A 19,071-nucleotide genomic window follows, 5' to 3' on the forward strand; every position below is an offset into this window, starting at 1 on the left:
CCCAGATGGGCAAGTGGGTCTCTAAGGCACGCTTATCCAGGAGGAGGGTGCAGGCCTTGGCAAGCTGTCTGGGGGCAGTGCTGGACCTGCATTCTGGCCATTGTCAGCCTCAGATCCCTTCCTTAGGTAGCTCCTCTTCAAAGCTGGATGCTTGGCAGGTCACCCACCACCTGCCCCACCCTACCCACCCCCCAGTTGGAGTCTGAAACTAAACCATGTGGAAAAGAAGAGCCAAAGTTGATTTCCCATTTATTAAACAAGTTCTTCTGTGGGAGATCTCAGGGCTCAGACGCCCCTGAAGTGACCTGGTATGTTTGAGAGGAGATGGGGAGATGGCAGGTGACATCTGATGGTGTGATTGGGTACTACTTTGATTTCTTGACCTCCTCCCCACCATCTCCTTTGACCTCAGCCTTTTATTTTGTTTACTTTCCTGAGCCCTTACTCCCGGGGGGCCTCCCTCCCCTCCACCACAGGTGTCCCAGGTCCCAGATGCGTGTCCACATTCTGCACCCTCTCGGGCAGTCCGGCTCTTAGGTCTCCCCCGCCCCCAGCCGAGGTCTCTGGTCTCCCTCCCGGCGTCGCTCCCCGAGCAGGGTGGGGCAGGACGCCCCGCACCCACTCTGCCCGGGACCGAGACTCCCCGCTCACGCCCTCCGGCCCGCCAGCCGGGAGTCCCCGCGGCTGCTGCGGGGGTCCGGCGGGGATCCGCCTCGTCTTGGCCTGGCAGCCCCCGGCCCCCGCGACTGCGTTACTAGCGGACCGCGATACCGCTTCCCTCCTCCCTCCGAGGGGTCTGCATCGGAGAGGGTCTGGGGGCCGCTGCCCGGCCCGCGCTCGGCCCGCAGTCCCGCTCCTCCCCGCGCAGCCCCACTTGTGGCCCCGCGGCGGCCGCGCAGGGACAGCTGCATTTCGCGCCGCCCGCCGCTAGGAAGCCGGCCGCGCCTCGCTTTCCCCGCCTCCCGCGCCCCAGCCGCGCCGCCGCACCCGGCCCGCCGCCGCCGCCGCCGCGGGATCGCGCCCCTCCCCCAGCCCCCGGCCTCTCCGGCCCGCGGGGAGCGGACGCGCGCGCGGCTGCTCGGTAAGACCTCCCTTCGCTCCCCGCCGGCGCCGCCCGGCCCGCGCGCGGCCCCGACCCGGCCAGGCCCCACCTTCCCGGGCCCGGTCTCCGAGGCGCCGCCGGGAGGGCCGGGCGGGCGCGAGTTTGATTCCCTGGGCGGCCGCCGCTGCTGCCGGGAGCCCGCGCCGCCTCAGCCTCGTGCGGCGGTTCGGCCCCGCATCCTTCCCGAGCCGCCGCCTCCTCCCGGGCCGCGGGCGCGCGGGGCGAGCGGGCACCTGGGGGCTGGGAGCGGGTCGCGCGGGGAGAGGGGTGGTCGCGGGCGGGCAGCGCGGGGAAAGCGAGCGAGGCCTCGGCGAGCCGGCGCCGCCCGGAGCCCCTTCCCCGGCTGCTCCCCCTTGTGTGTGTGGGCGCCCCTCCCCGCTTGGCCCGGGCCGGGTTGGGGGGGCGCTGGCTGCTTGGCGACGGCTGGCGGGGGGGCGGGGCGGGGGGCGCCTGCCGGGGCCAGAGCTCCTTTTAGGAAAAGGGGAGGTTCGCTTCCTGTCCCCGCCGATGTCACAGGTCGGCTCAGCTTTTTCTGGTTCCACCCGGTCCCTTGGGAGCTGCATCTCTCGTGGCTCGGCCAGGGAAAGTTCACCAGGCACTGTCCCCGCCCCTGCTTCCCCCCCACCCCAACCCGTCCGGCCCTAAGTGCCCAGGGCTCTAAGCTCCAGGGGGTTGGTGTCGGCGCTAATTCTTTCTTTCCTCTTCATTTTCTGGTTGCATTGTTGTCTTACACCTAGCACGGGCTTGCCCGTTTCTTTTCCCGTTAAAAGAAGTTTTAGTTCCAAGAAATGAAATTCCGGGAGAGGAATTTGATTTAAGCGGAGGGAGGTTTTAGATTTCCCTTTTTGTGGTTAGAGTGGAGGGTGACTGGGAATTTATTAAGTTGTCCTAGAGGTGATAGAGGATACAAGACCTTCTCACTCCCCACCTGACCCTCCGGCAGGAGCATCGCTGAGCACGGGGAGGGTGCCTTCCTGTTAGTTATCCTGCAGTACCCTGAGCCGCCCTGCTCGGGAGAAGGGACTCAGGGAGGTGCTTGGGCCTCTCATTCCTTTTCTTTGCCAGGCATGCTCATCTTTACAGCCTGGGTGGAGCTGGCCAGGTGTGCCTGAAGGAGGTGAGGGACACCAGGAATTCTCTCATGAAGGAAGTTGTCTCACCATGAGATTTGGCCCCCTTGGGATCAAATGTGAAATGGGTCCCTCTCTGTTGTTGGCAGTCGAGGCCTTTGGAACCTCAGTTTGAATGGAGGATGGCATCCCTGGGCTGGAGAGAGAAACCTGGCTCAGGTCATCAGGAAGCTGGAGGGTGTGTGAGGGACCCCACCCCAGCTCACGTTCTGCAGCTGGAAGGAGCAGGAGACAGGGGATCAGGAGTGGGGCCTCGGGCCTGGGCACATCCTTAAATAGGAGAGAGACCTTGGGCAGCTAGGATGGTCTAGGGATGATGATATGATGGGGCGGGGGGGAGGGGCTTGGGGCCAGAGTTGGGGTTATGTGTCCCTTTGAGAATCCGGTGACAGCTCTAACTCCCCCCTCCCTCCCTCTGACACGTGCATGTGTGTGAAGACACATTTTGTATGTAGTATCAGAAGGTCACTGTGCCCCTTGGAACTGGGGCCCCTGTTGAGACCCCTGATCTAGAGTCTGGTCCAGCCTAGGCCATTCAGAGCAGTTCTCTCCTTTGTGTCGGGTCAGTGAATAGTCCCAGGGTGCGGAGAGCACACCTCTCAAGAGGGCTTTTCTCATGACCTTCCGATGCAGCTTTGGGCCGTGGCCATAGAGACCTGGAAACCCTGGACCAGATCCCAGCTCCCTACAGCTAGCCAGAGGATGGGGGCTGATGTGGTGGCCCTTCTCCAGGGGCTGATTTTGCTGTCTATGTGGTGAGAAGGCTCTGGGCACTAACTGGGCCAGGGCCACAGAACTGTTGAATTAGAGGTAAATACAGGGACAGGGTGAGGGATGGATATTCTGGTGTTTCAACAGAATAGGAGCGAGGTGCTTTAATAGCCCTAGCTCATTCTTGGGGCCACGGGGTTGAGGTGGGAGAAGGTGCTTCAGTGGAGAGTGTAAGCATGAAAGACAGTCCTCCTTTTGAGGAGGTCTTTGGGCAGAGTTGTTCAAGGCCAGGATCGAGGTATTTTAGGTTCCTTAGATCCTTCTGGACTAGGCAAGTCGGGGCCAGAGGGAATGGCTGTCACCATCCCCAGTGCACGCCCAAGGAGACCTGGCCTGCCTTTTCTTTCTTAGCCAAAGCTCACTGGGCCCTGGGCTGCTGCTCAGGTGTTGGTGGCATTTATACTTGGGGATCTGGAAGAGCCTTTAGTAGGGTCTGCTGTCTGTGACTTCTCTGCTTGGTATTGAGAAGCCCTTCTTAGGTTCAGGTGCCCCCAGACAATGGTAGTTCATGGAGACTTTTCTTTGCCTAGCAAGCAGTGTTGAGCATGTGGTAGCACTCAGACTAGTTTGTTCCTTCAGAGCTTCCTACATTTACTTTGCCCTTATGGATTTCCCCGATCCTGGCAATAAGCAACATAGGCAGGTGTATTCTGGAGCCTTGGGGGGCAAGAAGCTGGGAGTCAGACAGGGATCACCTCTGACTATACAAGGTGGCCTGGAGGAGGTGATGTCTCCGTTTTGTTGGCTCTTAGACTTACAGGGAGTGAGAACCATAAAGGGCTTTGGAGACACTGTGGTCCAGTGGTCCCTGACTTGGAACTTGGAAGTTGTGTTGGTGGGATGTAAGGGTCCCGTTGTGGTGACTAGAGATTCGCATTCATCGGTGGCCAGGACTTGTCTGTCGGCCGCTACACCGGCTGCCACAGGTTGGTGAGTTTAGAATGCTGGTTACGTCGGCTCACTCAGTTCTTCTCTGATGCTCTCTGCTTTTAACCTCCCAGTAGGCATCTCTGATGTGTCAGAGTAATATAATGGACTCCTAGTAATGCAGCTATGGCTCTTATCTTTAAAACAGGTCATAAATAATAGAGTAACAATGCCTGTCAACATAAACTCCCTTTTCATAAAATGTGAAATGCACTGAGGAATGATTGGTGGGATGAAAACTTTCCAAATCCCTCTAACCTCCACCCCCAGGAGGCAATCCGGCCACTCTGTGCCCATTTCCATAATAGCTTAGTGGTTTAGAATGCAGGATCTGAAGTTACATACATATTCCCAGTTGCAATTCCAGCTCTCCATCTTACTCTATGACTTTGTAGATGCTTCAGTTTCTCAGCTTTAGAAAAAATGAAAGGAGATCTATGCCAGACAGAAGCTACTATTATTATTATTATTTCTTCACTTGGGTGCTAATGTTCTGAGGCTTCTTATTGCTAAGGAAGATCTTTGGTAAAAACTAGAGGCTGAGGCTGGCTTTTGGAGGGGTGGGATGGGATAGGATGAGGCTTAAATTTTGAGCAGAGGGGAGATGACGAGCTGAAATGTCAAGAGATGACAGAGAAACATAGTTGGGGGCAGAATGACCCGGCGTTCGTAGCCCTGCTGTGGAACCAACTCTTCTCCCTTCTCTTTGGAGGATTTGCCCTCTAAGCTGGTGGGGGTGGTGTGGGGAGAGGATCATAATCAGTAAAAAGGGTTGAATGGTTTTCTATGTTAATGCTAATATTGGTCCTGGAGGAAGGGGGTCTAGTGGGGGGAAGGCAGGCCCAATGTCAGTCAGGAGTGGAAGCTGCCAGGGGCAGGTCAGGGGTTCTGTGAAGCAATAGGCTTGGTAAATAATAATTCCAGCTCTCACTGAGCACTTGCTGTGGGTCAGACCCTGTTCCAAGTGCTTCTCGTGGATCAGCTCCTTTCATCCTCACAAGGTCCTATGAGATATTATATCTATTTTTCAGTGAAGAAACGGAGCTATAAAGGGGTTAAGTAACTTGACCAAGGTCACATGGCTAGAGACTGGCAGAGCCAGGATTTGAACCCAAGAGGCCTGGCTATAGAGCTTACATCGTTAGGGAAATTCTCAGAGAGACCCCTACTGAGCCAAGGGCTGGGAGGCGGGGATGCTGGGTGGGGGGATTGGAGGGGTTACGTGCTCCGGGTGAAGGGCTGATAATGCAACATTCAAGCATCATTGGGACGCGCCTGGAGGGTTCAGCCTAGCGCAGCCTACTGAGAACCACTGGCTAAGTGCCAGACACTCTCCTGGGGCCTGACCCTGAGTACAAAGGTCACTAAGACATGACCCCTGTCTGGGAGATGGCTATAGTCTAGTTGGGGGGATAAACATGTCAGCCTAGAACTCTAGCTGCCATGGCAAATGCTGCACTGAGGTGAAGCGCTGAAGAAGGGGATGCTTTTCCAGCCAGAAGAGGAGCTGGGACAGGGAGGGCTTCCTGCAGGAGGGGGCACTTGAGCTGAGTGAGGGTAAAGGTGGCTGCTGCCCCATGGGCTTTTTTTTTTTTTTTTTTTTGCGGTACGCGGGCCTCTCACTGTTGCGGCCTCTCCCGTTGCGGAGCACAGGCTCCGGACACGCAGGCTCAGCGGCCATGGCTCACGGGCCCAGCCGCTCTGCGGCATGTGGGATCTTCCCGGACCGGGGCACGAACCCGTGTCCCCTGCATCGGCAGGCGGACTCTCAACCACTGCACCACCAGGGAAGCCTCCCATGGGCTTTCGATCTGACCACAGAGTATATTGCTCTCCCACTCTGTGAATTCTGAGTAGAACCGAGGGTCGAATTTTCTGGATCCTGCAACGCCCTTGCCTTATTTGGCTACCTTGATGCTTTTGTGGTTTTTAAAGTCACCTCCTATACTGCCTGCAGTGAACATGCTGAAGAAGAAATAAAAATCTTGTAAGAGTTGTTGCTCAGAACACAGTGATTCACTCTTGTCTCTCCGTACTTAGAAGCAGAACCAGAGGCAAATGAATGTAAACTGCAGAGGAAGGACTCGAGTAAGGTCTGAGGACAGTGTTGCAGATAGGATGTGAGATGTGAGAACAAGTGACACAGGAGCGGAGGGGAACCGCCATCCCCGAAGGTCTTTAGAAATGGAACAAGTTCCATTTGTCTCTGTGGTCTAAGAGGTTTCATCTGGAGACAGGAAGATGAAGTAGAGGCCCCTTGAGATCTGTGTCAGCTCAGCAACGGGAGGGGAAAAGGATCGGGAATTTTTGAGCTAGAATGTTGCTCACATCTGGCCTAACCCCTCCTTTTACCATTGAAGTGACTGAAGAGTGCCCATCACCGTAAGTGGCTCATTCATTAGTTAATGAGCCAAGACACAAACCACATCTGCCCAGCAGCTGTGTGCTGCCCTGTGTCAGTCCCTGTCAGAGGGGATGCATTCTGGGGGCGCTCCGCAGCCCTACTGGGTGGAGTCCACGCCTCGTGAAGAGGGCTGCAGGAGACCTGCAAGTAGTTGACCGCTTGTCTGGCCGTTGGCACTAGAGAAAAGCTTCAGCTCCTAATCACAAGATGTTTCTGAGAATGGCCCAGTCGGAGCCAGCGGTCATCTTATTCACCCTTCTGGCCCAGCACCTAGATGAGCTTCAGGCATACCTACAGGGCCTTCAGTAAACTTTGTTGAATGAAGAGTAAATAGCAGACGATCTACAAGTTATTACTCTTTTACCAAACACTTGTTGGGCCAGTACATTTACCATTTCAATTCTGTTTTGCCCAAGCCAACAACTGAATCCTTACACGATGCCCCCAGCAACAGAGGAAGGCGTCCAAAAGCATGCTGAGAGCAAGAATGATGAACAGAACAGTTTGGGATTTTTCTCAGAATGTATAATTCTTTGAAAGGGTTTCAAGGGCAGACCTTACGTTCATTTACGATGACTTGCTCTCTTTGTTCGTTTGTCGTAGTTGTTGTTTTTGTTCCCAGCATGAAAGTAAAGGCTGCATTTTTCGAATTTAGGAAAAGCATGTGGTCTAGCCATCTAAGCTGCGTAGCAAGCAAGATGGCTGCAGAGATCTCCAAAGGGAGCAAGGCTTGCTCTCAGAAGAGAACCTGCTTAAGAATGAGCCAAACACGAACCGACGCTGGAAAAAGAATTTAAAATACTGGGTGGTGAACTTTACTTGCTGGGGTGAATTTAAATTAACTTGTGCAAATTAAAGAAAAGCAGCAGCAGCAGAAAACCCTGTGGAGGATCTCTTCCTTCCTCCTGCCTGTTCATTAAGGAAGCATCGGGTTTTAGCAGGCACCTGCAGAACTCTGTTTTTCCCGGCGACCAACACGCTAGATCTGGAGCTCTGCGGAGAAGATTCTTTGTGGTCGTGTAGGATGATCAGGCGTAGGAAATCGTTATTTCACTTCGTTCAGGTCTGAGATTAGTTTCGGTTTCAGGCTGTACCAGGAGCTGAGTGAGAGAGAGAGAGCACGCGCGCGGGGAGCTAGGGCGAGTGAGAGAAGTGAGCTGGGAGAGTCTCACCATTGGCTGCCACCAGTGGCAAGGTGGGTGGGCAGGGAACTCCTGTGGCTGAGCAGGGAGAGGAGGAAGATGAATCAGAGCTGGAGTCGGGGAAGGCGGCCATTGAGCATGTGTGTGTCTATGGGCTGGGAGGCAGCATAAGAAGGAAGATAGCAGCAGGTGTGCACAGGGCAAAACCCCGCACAGTTACAGGACTACTGAGCTGGGAGGTTGTAGGGAAGCTGTAAAACACGGATTACCTGGATGAGGTGGATTTTCCACGAGCAGGTGCAGAGCTGAGAGGAAAGCCAGGTGTAAGTGTGCCACGCGGCCTACGCCCACCTTGTACCGGTATCCTTAAAACTTGCATCTTCTTGTGTTTGAGTTTCCTTAAAAAAAAAAAGAGACAAATGAAGGTTTGAGAGCTGATAGTTGAGACTTGCAGACCTTTGCAAGTTGGAGCATCTTCTAAGATGCTGTCTTCAAGCTGTCGTTCTTCCTGAGACGGTTTGGGGCCAGTCTGGTGGTTTCACAGGGCATCATTATCCTAGAAAATCAGCACTTTTCCTCCCCGGACCGGATGTGGGTGTGGCAGACACAGATGTTTCATCCCACCTTAGCAGTGCTAGAGCATCATTGCACTTTATTCCTCGAAGTCATAAATTCATTTTATTTCTAAAAGAATCACTGAATTTCAAAGCCAGAAAGGATTTTGAAGATTATCCAGACGGCTCCTATAGAGGAATTTGTGGTCCTGGGTCATTAAGCACCTTGAAAAGAACTATGGTATGTAGTTAAGAACCGCAAGTCAGACTGCCTGTGTTTGAATCCACCCTTGCTAGTTGCTGCTGTGTTCTTGGGGCAAGTTACTCAAGCTCTCGGAGTCTTAGTTTCCTGACCCATGCAATGGGAGTAGTAATATCCCCTAATGGTTGCTAATGAGGATCACTTATTAAGCCCTTAGCACGTGCTTGGCAAATCGTAAGTTCTCAATAAACGTTAGCTGCTGCTACTGCTGCTGCTGTTGTTATTATTATTGTTATTATCATCATTTCATGAAATCACGTGGCTAGTTAGTGGTAGAGCCAGGGCTCCAGTGCTAAACTCTTTTTACTCCTAGTTCTCTCCAGCATGGCCATAAGATGATTTCATCACAGTCTTGAAATACACAAAGAGCACTGATGAAAGTACTTGTGTAGAAATCTTCGAATGAATGAACGTTCATAATAGAGCTGGAAGAAATGGGCTCAATCCATGTATTAGATATAGTTAGACTTTGGGCATGAGGGCATATGTTTCCCAAATAATCTGTGTCCACAAACATCCTTTACTAGTGTTCAGAGGTTTCCTAAATGCCAGAATGGTTACCTCTGCTGGAAAGGTTGGGGTGTTTCTCGATATTTTTGTTGAGCTCTCCTCGAACTGGAAACATCCATTTCAATGCGTTGTGGTGGCAAGCAGGCTTTCGGGTGTGATGGAAATATTTCTGTAGCCTGGCTGCTATTTATCCAGGGTGAAGACAGTGCATGGTTTTAAAAACTACGGGCTTGGTGGAAGTCTACATGTCTTAGGCCAGGCCTGCACAAATGCCTTCCCAAATGATTTGCACTGACCTTTTCTGCAAATTGCTGACAGCCTGGGAGCCTCTCGAGGGAGCCTGAACTATTGTTGAGGTGGGTGTGATCCTTGGCCTTGAGGGGTCTTTTGACACCTTTGGTGAGGTGGTATAAGGCCGTTTTGGTATATTTTCTTGGAATATGAAAACAAATGGAAATTAATTTTGTTTGGCAAATCCTGCAACATTCCCTTGAGATACTGCCACTCTCTGGGGCTTATAGAATTGAAGTCTGTTTTTGATGCATATCCATGGGACTTCTCAAATTTCCATGCCTGGGGAAGGGAGCGTGTTAAAGTGTGAAATTTCTGAGCGTGCGATTTGGAGTCCAAGATGAGAGATCCAGGCTGAGCTCTGCCATGTACGGACTGTGTCATCTGTGTTGTTCTGAGCAGATCACTTAATTTCTTAATTTGTACTTTTCTTGAGGTTAATCTATTATTGTACCCCGGCAACAAATGGCTTTTGAACACATCTGTTAACTAGAGCTGGTAATAATAATCCCTGTTGCACTAGATGGTTGTGATGGTCTAATAATGATAACATTTTTATTACGTATTTATTGCATGCCAATCACCTTCCTGTACATTTTAAGAGTATATGTTTATTTACTCAGCCCCGTATGAGTATAGTATTATTTACCACTTTCCGTATGAGGAGACGGAGGCTCAGAGGGTTAAGTCAACGTGCCCAAGGTCACACAATTAGGTAACGGAGGAGCTGGGATCTGAACTCAGAAAGCCGGGCTGCTGAGTCTGTAGATGGTGTTTCCAAGAGGGCTTTGTTGTCGTGTTGTACTTCTTACTCCTTGACTGTTCCTCTTCTTCTTTGACAAGCTGAGGGAGGGATAAGCTGAGCCTGGAGGTAGATTAAGTGTACAGATCACAGTGTTGGAAAGAATGAGGAGATGGGGCATATGAGAGCTTTTTTTGGAGTTATAGGGAAACAGCTGTTTCTAAGTTTGGGACAGAGCTGAAGAGAGCCGACAGGGACAGAGAAGGACATTTTCTGGGTGGATTTTTACTCTCGGCCGTGAGGGGCTGCGCTGTGGATTTAAGGGCCATGTGTCTCTTTGCTCTCCTATCACTTTATTTGGATAGGGATCTCCTATCACTTTCCTATCATTTTATTTGGAAGCCTGTCTTTACATCCCAACTCAGCCCTCAGCTGTGACAGCTTCAGAAACTTAGAACTAACTGCTATGGATACAGATAGCAAATTCTTGACACATAAAAGGCAAGGTGAAGGATGGGCTTTTGAGTGGAAATTCTTCTTTGTTATTGCATCTCTCTGAAATGCATATGGGGGTGAGCCATGGAGTGGCTGGTGTTCAGAGGAGAGAGAATTGGGAACCTGGGTGACTTCCTTTCTTCTCATGAGTTGACTTAAGAGAATGAATCATCCTATTAGCTTTCATCTTGGAAAAGAAGAAAGAAAAGAAAGCAGAGTGAGTGAGGTGGCATTTGACTGAAACCAGAGGCCTTCTGTGTGGGTATCCCAAGGTAGAGGCTGGGCCGACGCAGAGGGTCTTGGTGGCTCGAGCCAAGGGTGAGATACCCCCAGGGGATTTGGGAAGGGCTCCCAGCTTTGTGCCACTGCCACCTCCAGCCCTCTCCATCCCTGTGAGGCTCTGGGGAAGGAATAGGCCTTAAGGGGAAATAAATTGGGGTGTGTGTGTCATTTTTAAATGGCAAACCACTGGTGAAATTCATACATAGCAGTGATAATTTTGAAGATAATAATGTAAAAATTCATCACATACAACTAGAGACACTGCAAACATAGTTTTTGACCTTTAGGGACGTGAATGGCCACTTGGACTCCACCCCGTGAAGGGGGTGGGGCCCTCCCTGTGCTAACGCCTGACTCCCCTGGGACATCTTTGGGGCCCTCTTGTTCTCTTTAGAACTCAGACAGGAGCCTTCCAGGTGTGAGTACTCCCGGCCTGCCCCGCCTCACCCAGAAGCCGCCCTGTGTGTCTCTGAGTTTGCGAGGAAGCTGGGGGGCGCATCCTTTCCTGAGCCACTCTTTGTGACCTTTCTGTGGACTGTCATTTGGATTGTGAGCCGAGGCTGGAGCCCCCAGAGGAATTCAAAGTCCACCTGGGAGGGAGGTATTGCAAGAAAACTCCCTCAGATCAGCCCCCCGGAAGCCCAGTTTAGGAATGGTAATGCGGCGGCCGTTTTCAGACACCCTCTGGCTTCATGGCGAACTTTCCCCAGAGCGGTTGCTTTTCTCTGCAAGGCCCCGCTGCCCCCATTTCGCCTCGTTTTCCTTCTTGCCCCAGCCATCAGCAGTAGCTACTGTGAACAGCTCCCATGTGTAAGAGGACTCACTCGTTTCAAGCATTTCACTTCAGTCATTTAATTTAGTCCTGTACCAAACTATGAGCCAGGGATTATCGTCTTTTTAGGTGTGGGAACCAAGGCTGAGGGCTAAGGGGTAAGGTAACATGCCTAAGTAATACAGCCACTTACTGAGTGGGATGTGGTTTTTTTTTTTTTTAAACTTTATTGTAACAATTTTCAAATAGACTCCAAACTGAGAGAGGCTAGTACAGTACATTCCCACGGACCCATCACCAAACTTCTTCGCTCCTTGTGGAGAAGCCCCTGCTCCAGTGCTTCTGGGGCCGCGGCATAGAGCAGACACCTGTGTGTGAATTAGAAGAAGGGACCCTTTCTCCAGGGTATGCAGCTTGGTAAGCAGAGCATAGGTTGGATTCCAGCCCCATTTGCCCCTTTGGAGGGGCACCTTGTGCAGTGAACAGCCCGTACAACTCTATGTGGTGGCCCTACCTGCCTCACTTGTCTCCTCATCTAGCTTTTGGCAGAAAGAGACAGAGTGATGATTTCTCTGGTTGGCCCTCAACTACATGGGGTCAGGGGAAAAAAGCTCAGCTGTTGGGGACTTTGGGGGCTAAAATAAATCAAGCAGGAGTGTAATTCCCAGAGGAGATAACTCTTGCTGCAGAAGAGGGTGAGGGCAGATGAGCCGTGTCTTTTGCTGCTCCTGTGTTCTTCCAGCCACCTGCTCTCTTGATGACTCCTCCTGGATGCCCTCTCCCCTCTGTTCTGTGCCCAGGGCAAGGGAGGCACTTGTGTGTGGCCGCATGGCTGGCAGGAGGGGAGCTGGTAGAGCCCAGGGTATGAAAACCCGGTGCGAACTCAGTCTTGGCTGCTACCCTCCCGGAGTTGCTGGGACAAGCTGTCTTTGCCTCCTGGAAGCTTACCTTTTCTTGGGCTCAGTTTAGCCAGCGGCTGGGTGGGAGGTCCTGCTTTCACACCTGTAGTACTGCTCCTTTTAGTGCCAATGTAGGGACTGTGGGTCACCAGATAGGGCACATCTTGAGGAGAAGGATTGGGTCTTTTTCACTACTGTGCTCTTGGCTGTATGGACACGTTACAGCATCTAGTCTTGATGTTCTAGAAATATTTGTTGAACAAATGAATGTTAGACAAACAAATACAGCGTCCTGCAGACCAGAGAAATGTGCTGAAGGGCCCCGGTTGAATGATTCGTGGGTTTCAGCCAGGAGAGAAGCTAGACTGTGCTGCAGTAATAATCAAACCCTGACATCCCAGTGGCTTGACACCATCTAGGGTTCATTTGTGCTCATGGAAAGTCTGACATGGGTTAGACAGCCCTCCCCCACCTGTAGCCACACCATCTGGAATATGGGGCCATCACAGTTCCCCAGCCCCTGGCTTTTAACTGCCTTAGCAAGGAACTGACACCTGTTACTTCTGTGTGCATTTAATTTGTCAAGAACTGGTCACATGGCTCCCACCTAACTGCAAAGGAGGCTGGGAAATGTAGAGGAGCAAAGGGTTGTCTTCATGATTTCAAAGGAGAGGATTTTGTATTTCTTGTCTCTGGCTTTAAACCACTGGAGTGCCTCCAGCCTAATCACTTATCCTCAGTTATAATTTTTTTTTTTTAAACACTAACAAGAAGGGAGCACCTGCCACTTTCTTTAATCCAGGGAAGGAGGCAAGAGATGGCACTGAAGGAGAGTCACTCCGCGGGGATTTTAACCTCTCCTTTACTACATTTTGGTCATGTGATATTCATTTGGTCACTCCACCTTTGTGAGCCTCTTTCCTCATCTGCAAAAGGAGGATAATTATCCACCCATCTGTTAGTTCAGACTCTACTGACTGCAAGTAACAGAAGCCAGCTTGAGCTATTTGAAGCCACGGGGGAATGGAGGAATCAAGGGCAGGAAATACTGCTGGCCTCCCAAGTGCCTGGAACTGGAGGATGCCACTGCGTCTGTGGATGTGTGCCAGATGTCATGGGTCCTCAGCCCCCAAATATACCCATCCTCCTTCCAGTAACTGTCAGACTGAATTGTATCTCAGAACCTTGATTCAAATTCCTGAGGAAAGAGTCTGATTGTTCCTTTGTGTCAGCTGTCTCCTGCTGGTCCAAGCAGTGATGGTCAGGAACACATGGTCATATAGTACCACCTGGCTTGGGGGCTGTCCCCTGTGGATGGGGGTGGGGGCAGTCCTCAGAAAGGTGCTGGTGCTTACCTAGTTCAAGGGTTGTCGAGTTGATTGGATGATGTCTGTAAGAGCGCTCTGAGAACTATAAAGTGCTGCATAAATATGAGCTGGCAGGGTGGTGTGGGGTTTCTCGTTAGGAGTCTTGGAGATCGCACTGCCCTGGAGGGGGATGGGAGAGATTATAATGCTGTGGGAGAGGGTTTAAGTTTTGGTGGAGGCAGGCGAGCTGTTTGTTGGAAGGTCATGGAGCAGAGACTGGAGGGAGTGGACGGGACTAGCGTGGGGGCATTGCCAGGGGTCAAGCTACGATTATAGGCCGTTAGACCGTAACGTTGTAAAAGAGGGAATACTTGGAGTGTGCTCTCACCTGCCTCGGTAGTTGACACTGTGATTGTGGAAAGGATGTTAGCGCAGATCATGGCATTTCAGTCCTCGTCCGACACTGCCCCGGTGGGCTGTGTGACTACGAGCAAGGCTCTTCACCTCTTCGGGCCGAGTTCTGCTCTCTGAGGATGCTGTGTGCAGCGTATGCTTGGGCCATGTAACATGGGCATTAAGGCTTGCCGTCTGCAGTGAGACAGCTGGGTGTGAATCCTCCTTCACTTGCTAGCTATATGGCCTGGGGACATTTCCTAACCTCCTCCAGTCTGTTTCCTCACTTGTGAAATGAGGATATTCATAGTACCTACCTCATTAGGTTATTGTGAGGGTTATATGACATGAAGGCTCAGTAAAACATCAGCTAACATGATTAACGGAAGCCAAGGCTGCCCGCTGCCAGGGACCTGTGGCCGTGTAGTAACACTGTGTGCTCCAGGCCTCTTGAGTCAGACTGAACATCAGGACTGTGGGGAGGGAGGGTGGGAAGCTGGGGGGCAGGGGCTGGGCATGGCCCACTAGAGGCAGCCTAGGGGGCTGATGCTCAGGGCTTTCTAGTAATTCAGTTCCTCCCTGGAGGCCTGCGCCCTCCTCCCGACCTGCAGCCGCTTCCCAGCCCTGGCACTGGGTGGGCGGTTGGCTGGATTCTGGAAGTTCAGTGACCCCCTTCCCTGCAGTCCTGGGAGGCCCCGGGTCTCAAACCAGATCCACGTTGGGGATTAAAGTGCTTCCCGTGGTGAAACTGCAGATCCTGGAGAGTTAAAAAATAAATGAAGAAACCCTTCCGACCACAGAGCAATTTGAGGGCTGAATTATTCAGAGGCCCAGCTCCCTCTGGCTTCTCGGAGCGGGGCGGGGGGCGGGGGTGGGGCGGGGGGAGGGACCGGGAGGAACGTGGGCCTGGCGAGGCTGGAGCTGCCCGGCTGCCGCCGTCAGGCCCGGGGTCCCGGCGGCCCGCGGCTTCAGGCCGAGGCCGAGCCCAAGCCGGCCCCTCCCGACCTCCCTGGCCGCTGGGCCCTGGGCACTGCGAGAATGAATGACAGAAAGAGGTCGTGCGGGTCCTTGTCCCCGTGAGCGGACGGCCGGGCGGGGAGGCAGGGCCCGGAGGGAGGCGCCTCCGGCCTGCTCCGGGGGGAGCCTTAATCCCCTTTCGTCCCCTTTAGGAGGATGTTTTCTGATTTGAGGAAAATCGGCGCTTCCAGCAGCTGCGGGGTGCAGGAGAGGGGTGTCGGGGGCCCGCGGGGCCCCGGGGAGGGGGTCAGGACGGGTGTCCCGGCGCTGCGCCGGCTCCGGGCTGCCGGGAGGACCGTGGCCATGGCAACCCCGGCCGGGCTGCGGTCAACACGGACTTTCAAAGGGGGCCTTGTTCCCTGTGGGAGCCCTTCAGTTGCAGCCAGCGGGCTTTTCAGACCCGGGGAGGAAAGGGGGGCAGCGGGGAGGGGGTGGCCTGTTGGTGAGGAAGTGTCACTCCGGGTCCGCTCCTCCCCCGCCCCAGGCTTGTTTCCTGGAGGCCCCAGTTTCCACAGATCCTGCTTCTGGAGAATGAAAAGAAACGTAAGCATGAGGAATGTGTTCAGTCTCCAGGCAACAGGGTGTGTGTGTCTGTGTGTAACTGAGGGGAGGGAAGGAAGCTTGGAAAAAAAAAAAATCCCTATCCAGCTGGCCTCCAAGAATGGAAGGCCTCGGTGTCCTAGACCAGCGGTCCCCAACCTTTTTGGCACCAGGGACCGGTTTCGCGGAAGGCAGTTTTTCCACAGAGGGTTGGGGGGTTTGGGGCACGGTTCAGGCGGTTGTGCGTGCGATGGGGAGGCGCAGATGAAGCTCGGCTGTCTCGCCAGCCGCTCACTCGCCCGCAGCTCACCTCCTGCTGTGCCGCCTGGTGCCTAACTGGCCGCGCGGATGGCTACCGATCCGCGGTCCAGGGGTTGCGGACGCCTGCCCTAGACGGATTTTAGCAAGCTAGCCAGGGCCACCTGAAGCAGATCTTCAAGACTCACGCATCCTTTGGGCAATGAATAGCAAATGAGAAAATATCAGAGAAAATACTAAGTCACTCGTTCAGTGTAATGTAACCAAATGGCAATTTACATTCTTATGTATTAGCCAGTGAAATTTAGTGAGAAAGCTGATCTTGGGAGCTTGAATAGCCTTTGCTGTCTTTGGGGGAGCTTGGCCGCTGGATTTCCCTCCCTTCATTTTGTCTTTAACTCAAGTATAAAAATTGGGAAGAATGGCATGTCTGCTCTCTAAGCACCTGTATCACTTTTAAGGTAGTCTCTGTACATTTGTTAACGAATGTGTGAATGATGAATGCATTTCCACTTAGGGCGGCTAGGGGTTAATAGCCAGATCTTCTCCGTTGACACTCCATCCCTCTTTGGCCTTGTCCGAAGGGGTGGCCAGCAGGGGCAGCCTCAGGTGTGGGGAGATGGGGAGGCAGGACATGAACTTGACTACATCAGTTAACTGTTAACACTGGCCAGGCCTCTGTCAATCAGCTCTCCAGATCCCCCTGGGGATCCTTGAGCGAGGTGTGGGGAAAGATCCTAACCTTTCCAGCTCAGAAAGGAGCTGATTCTGGGCCTGCATTTATTTTCAGGTCACCGTCAGCCTGAGGAAAACAGCGTTCAATCAGGTAGACTGGAGTTTCTACTGCTGCTGCTGCCCCCATTCTGGTCAAGAAAAGTGGGGGATCAATAAACTTGAGTATACATAGGTGGGTGTCTTGGCCATTTAGCAAATGGTCCTCACACCCACAGGAGAGCATGAAGGGGGACTCATTCAGAGGTTGGACACTGAGACCCAAGTCAGGTGGCTGCATTCTCATCGGCCCCTATCTCCTCTGTCCCCTCCTGCTTTTGAGGTTTGGAGGTTGTAGATTCTTCTTGTCATCTACTGTTGCATCTGGGGGAGATGGTGCCATTTGAAGTGGGGGTGGAGAGGGCTCAAGAACTTTCCAGACTCTTCTGATTAGCATAAAATAGGCACTGCATGGAGCACTGTCTGGAGCTTTGTGGAGAGAGGGAAATAAGAGATGTAGTTCATGCTTCTGGAGAGAGTCAGTCTAATGGATGAGTCAGCCAGCACATTAAAGCAACATTAAGGGCCTGTAAAGTGACAGACATTCTTGTTTACGTATAGAATCTTAGACCAGAATCAGAATGTGTGTGGGGTGGGACCCAGGCATGGGTGAGTTTTAGAAGCTCCCCAGGTGTTTCTCATGCACAGCCAGGGTTTCCGGCCATCCCTCCAGTGCAGTGTTTGCAAATGGGGATGATTTTGTCCCCTGGGAGACATTGGCAGTGTCTGGGGACGTTTTTGGCTATCACAATTAGGGGTGGTAGTGCTACTGACATTGGTGAGAGCATCTTGTAGGGAAATAGCACATGGCAGGGTTTGGAGGTAGGAGAATGTGGTTTGCTTTCGCAAAGAAGAAAGAGCCTCGTGGTTTCATGAGAGTCAGCTGAGATCCGGAGTTGGTTTTTCAGCCTGATTTTCCCCAGAGTTGTGTCTGTGTCTTGTCCAGACACTTTTGGTTTGGACGTCAAGCCCCTCTGTGTTTGCTGTGTGTGTCAGTAACCCTCAGGCCTTTCTGCGCCCTGTTGTGAGTCAAGTCAAGGAGCCCCTGTCAGGTACCATCGGCCTCAAGTGCCCAGCCCCACCCTCGGACTGACTTTCCCTAAGTCTGTGCATATATGAAAGCTACTGTGCAGAAGCTCGTCTTCCCGCTGGCTCCAGGAAGATGCAGTGCCCCTTGCCTTAGTTAATGGCTTGGCTTCATGGCCCCTTCGGTCATTTATTCCCTACTTCTTAGAGAAGAGTGAGGAAGTGTCCCTCGTCTTTCGAGTCCATCATGGTACCTGACACATGGCAGTTACCCCATAAATAGTTTTGAATGAAACAGTGAACCCCTGAATGAGTGGGAGATCTGAGCCTTTTACTGTGAATTGCCCCTTTAATAAGTACATAGTCCTTCAGTCCTTGGGCCATAAGTTAAATTAGGAGAGACAGACTGGTAATATGGAGGAAAGTCTCTACGGTCAAGAACTTCCAGGGAATAAGACAGGTAACCTGAAGGAAGTGGGAACCATTTCCCCTTGGAGTTTCCCTGCTCGTGGCCCTTTCTGGCCACAGGAGTGGCCACTGAGGAGCCATTTCTGCCCTCCTGGGATGACCCAAACACACGTGTGTGGTAGTCCTCCCTGGGCATCACTGGCTGAGATCCAGCTGCAGGGTGGCATGAGCAGAGCTGAGGCAGGAGGCACGGTTTAATCAGAATACCTCCTCTTCTCGGGTCTGGTTATAGGTAGCAAATGCCTCAGAGCCGCTCTTCTCTGCCCTTAAGGCAGTTTTTCTGCAACTCAGGAAAAAAGGGCCCCTGGTGTCCCAGGCTCAGGTTGGGGTGGGAAAGGTGTGTTGCTAGGGCTGCCTGTGATAGGACCCTGGTCCCATGCAGGGCCTTCTGCCCCCTCACAGCCAGTCCTGGGGGGAGAGCCTGTTCTCGGGCCCTTTGCTGGGCTCTGGCTGGCTTTGTCCAGTGGAGTTTCTGGAACCAGCCTTATCTGCCCCTGTGTGATGTGCCGTTAGAAACTTGTTCCTCAAGTCGGGGCCCCAGACCAGCAGCACCCACGCCACCTGGTGAGAAATGGAGAGTCTTGGGCCCCACCTCGGGCTGCCCAAGTCAGTCTGCATTTTAACAAGAGGCCCAGGTGGTTTGCGGGCACGGAAAAGCCTGAGGAGTGCCTTGCTAGAAGACTGCTCGCTGAGGGGGGCAACTGCGGGGGTGGCCTCATTTGAGGGGCGTAGGTGCCTGTCCTTGCACAGCGCTTTAGGGCAGTGCTTCTCAAACTCTGAGGTGAAGGACAGGTGGTTTATTTCATTCTTCTGGGGACGGATATGTGGCCTGACGAGCATGACCCTCTGCACAAGTCTTAACTGGTCTATATGCTTTCCCTATTCAAAGAGGCAAGTCTCCCGTCGCATGCTTGAATGTGGTAGCAATATCAAATTGCTAGAAACGTCTCTAAACCCTTACTTACTCTCTTTTCCTGTGCTTATCTTGCCAAGGATCCACGACTAACA

General features: G+C 52.7%; 1 protein-coding gene across 1 annotated transcript in view; it reads left to right on the forward strand.

Annotated features, from left to right (window-relative positions):
• The first annotated feature begins 997 nt into the window (after positions 1-997).
• The window catches only part of CUEDC1 (CUE domain containing 1), a 75,460-nt gene continuing 57,386 nt past the window's right edge, over positions 998-19,071 (forward strand). The window contains exon 1 of the mRNA XM_082860239.1: positions 998-1,081. The gene's annotated coding sequence lies outside the window, so the exon portion shown is untranslated. The remainder of the gene's footprint in view (positions 1,082-19,071) is intronic.

Source organism: Leucopleurus acutus, assembly GCF_964270905.1.
Source record: "Leucopleurus acutus genome assembly, chromosome: 19".
Taxonomy (NCBI): Eukaryota; Metazoa; Chordata; class Mammalia; order Artiodactyla; family Delphinidae; genus Leucopleurus; species Leucopleurus acutus.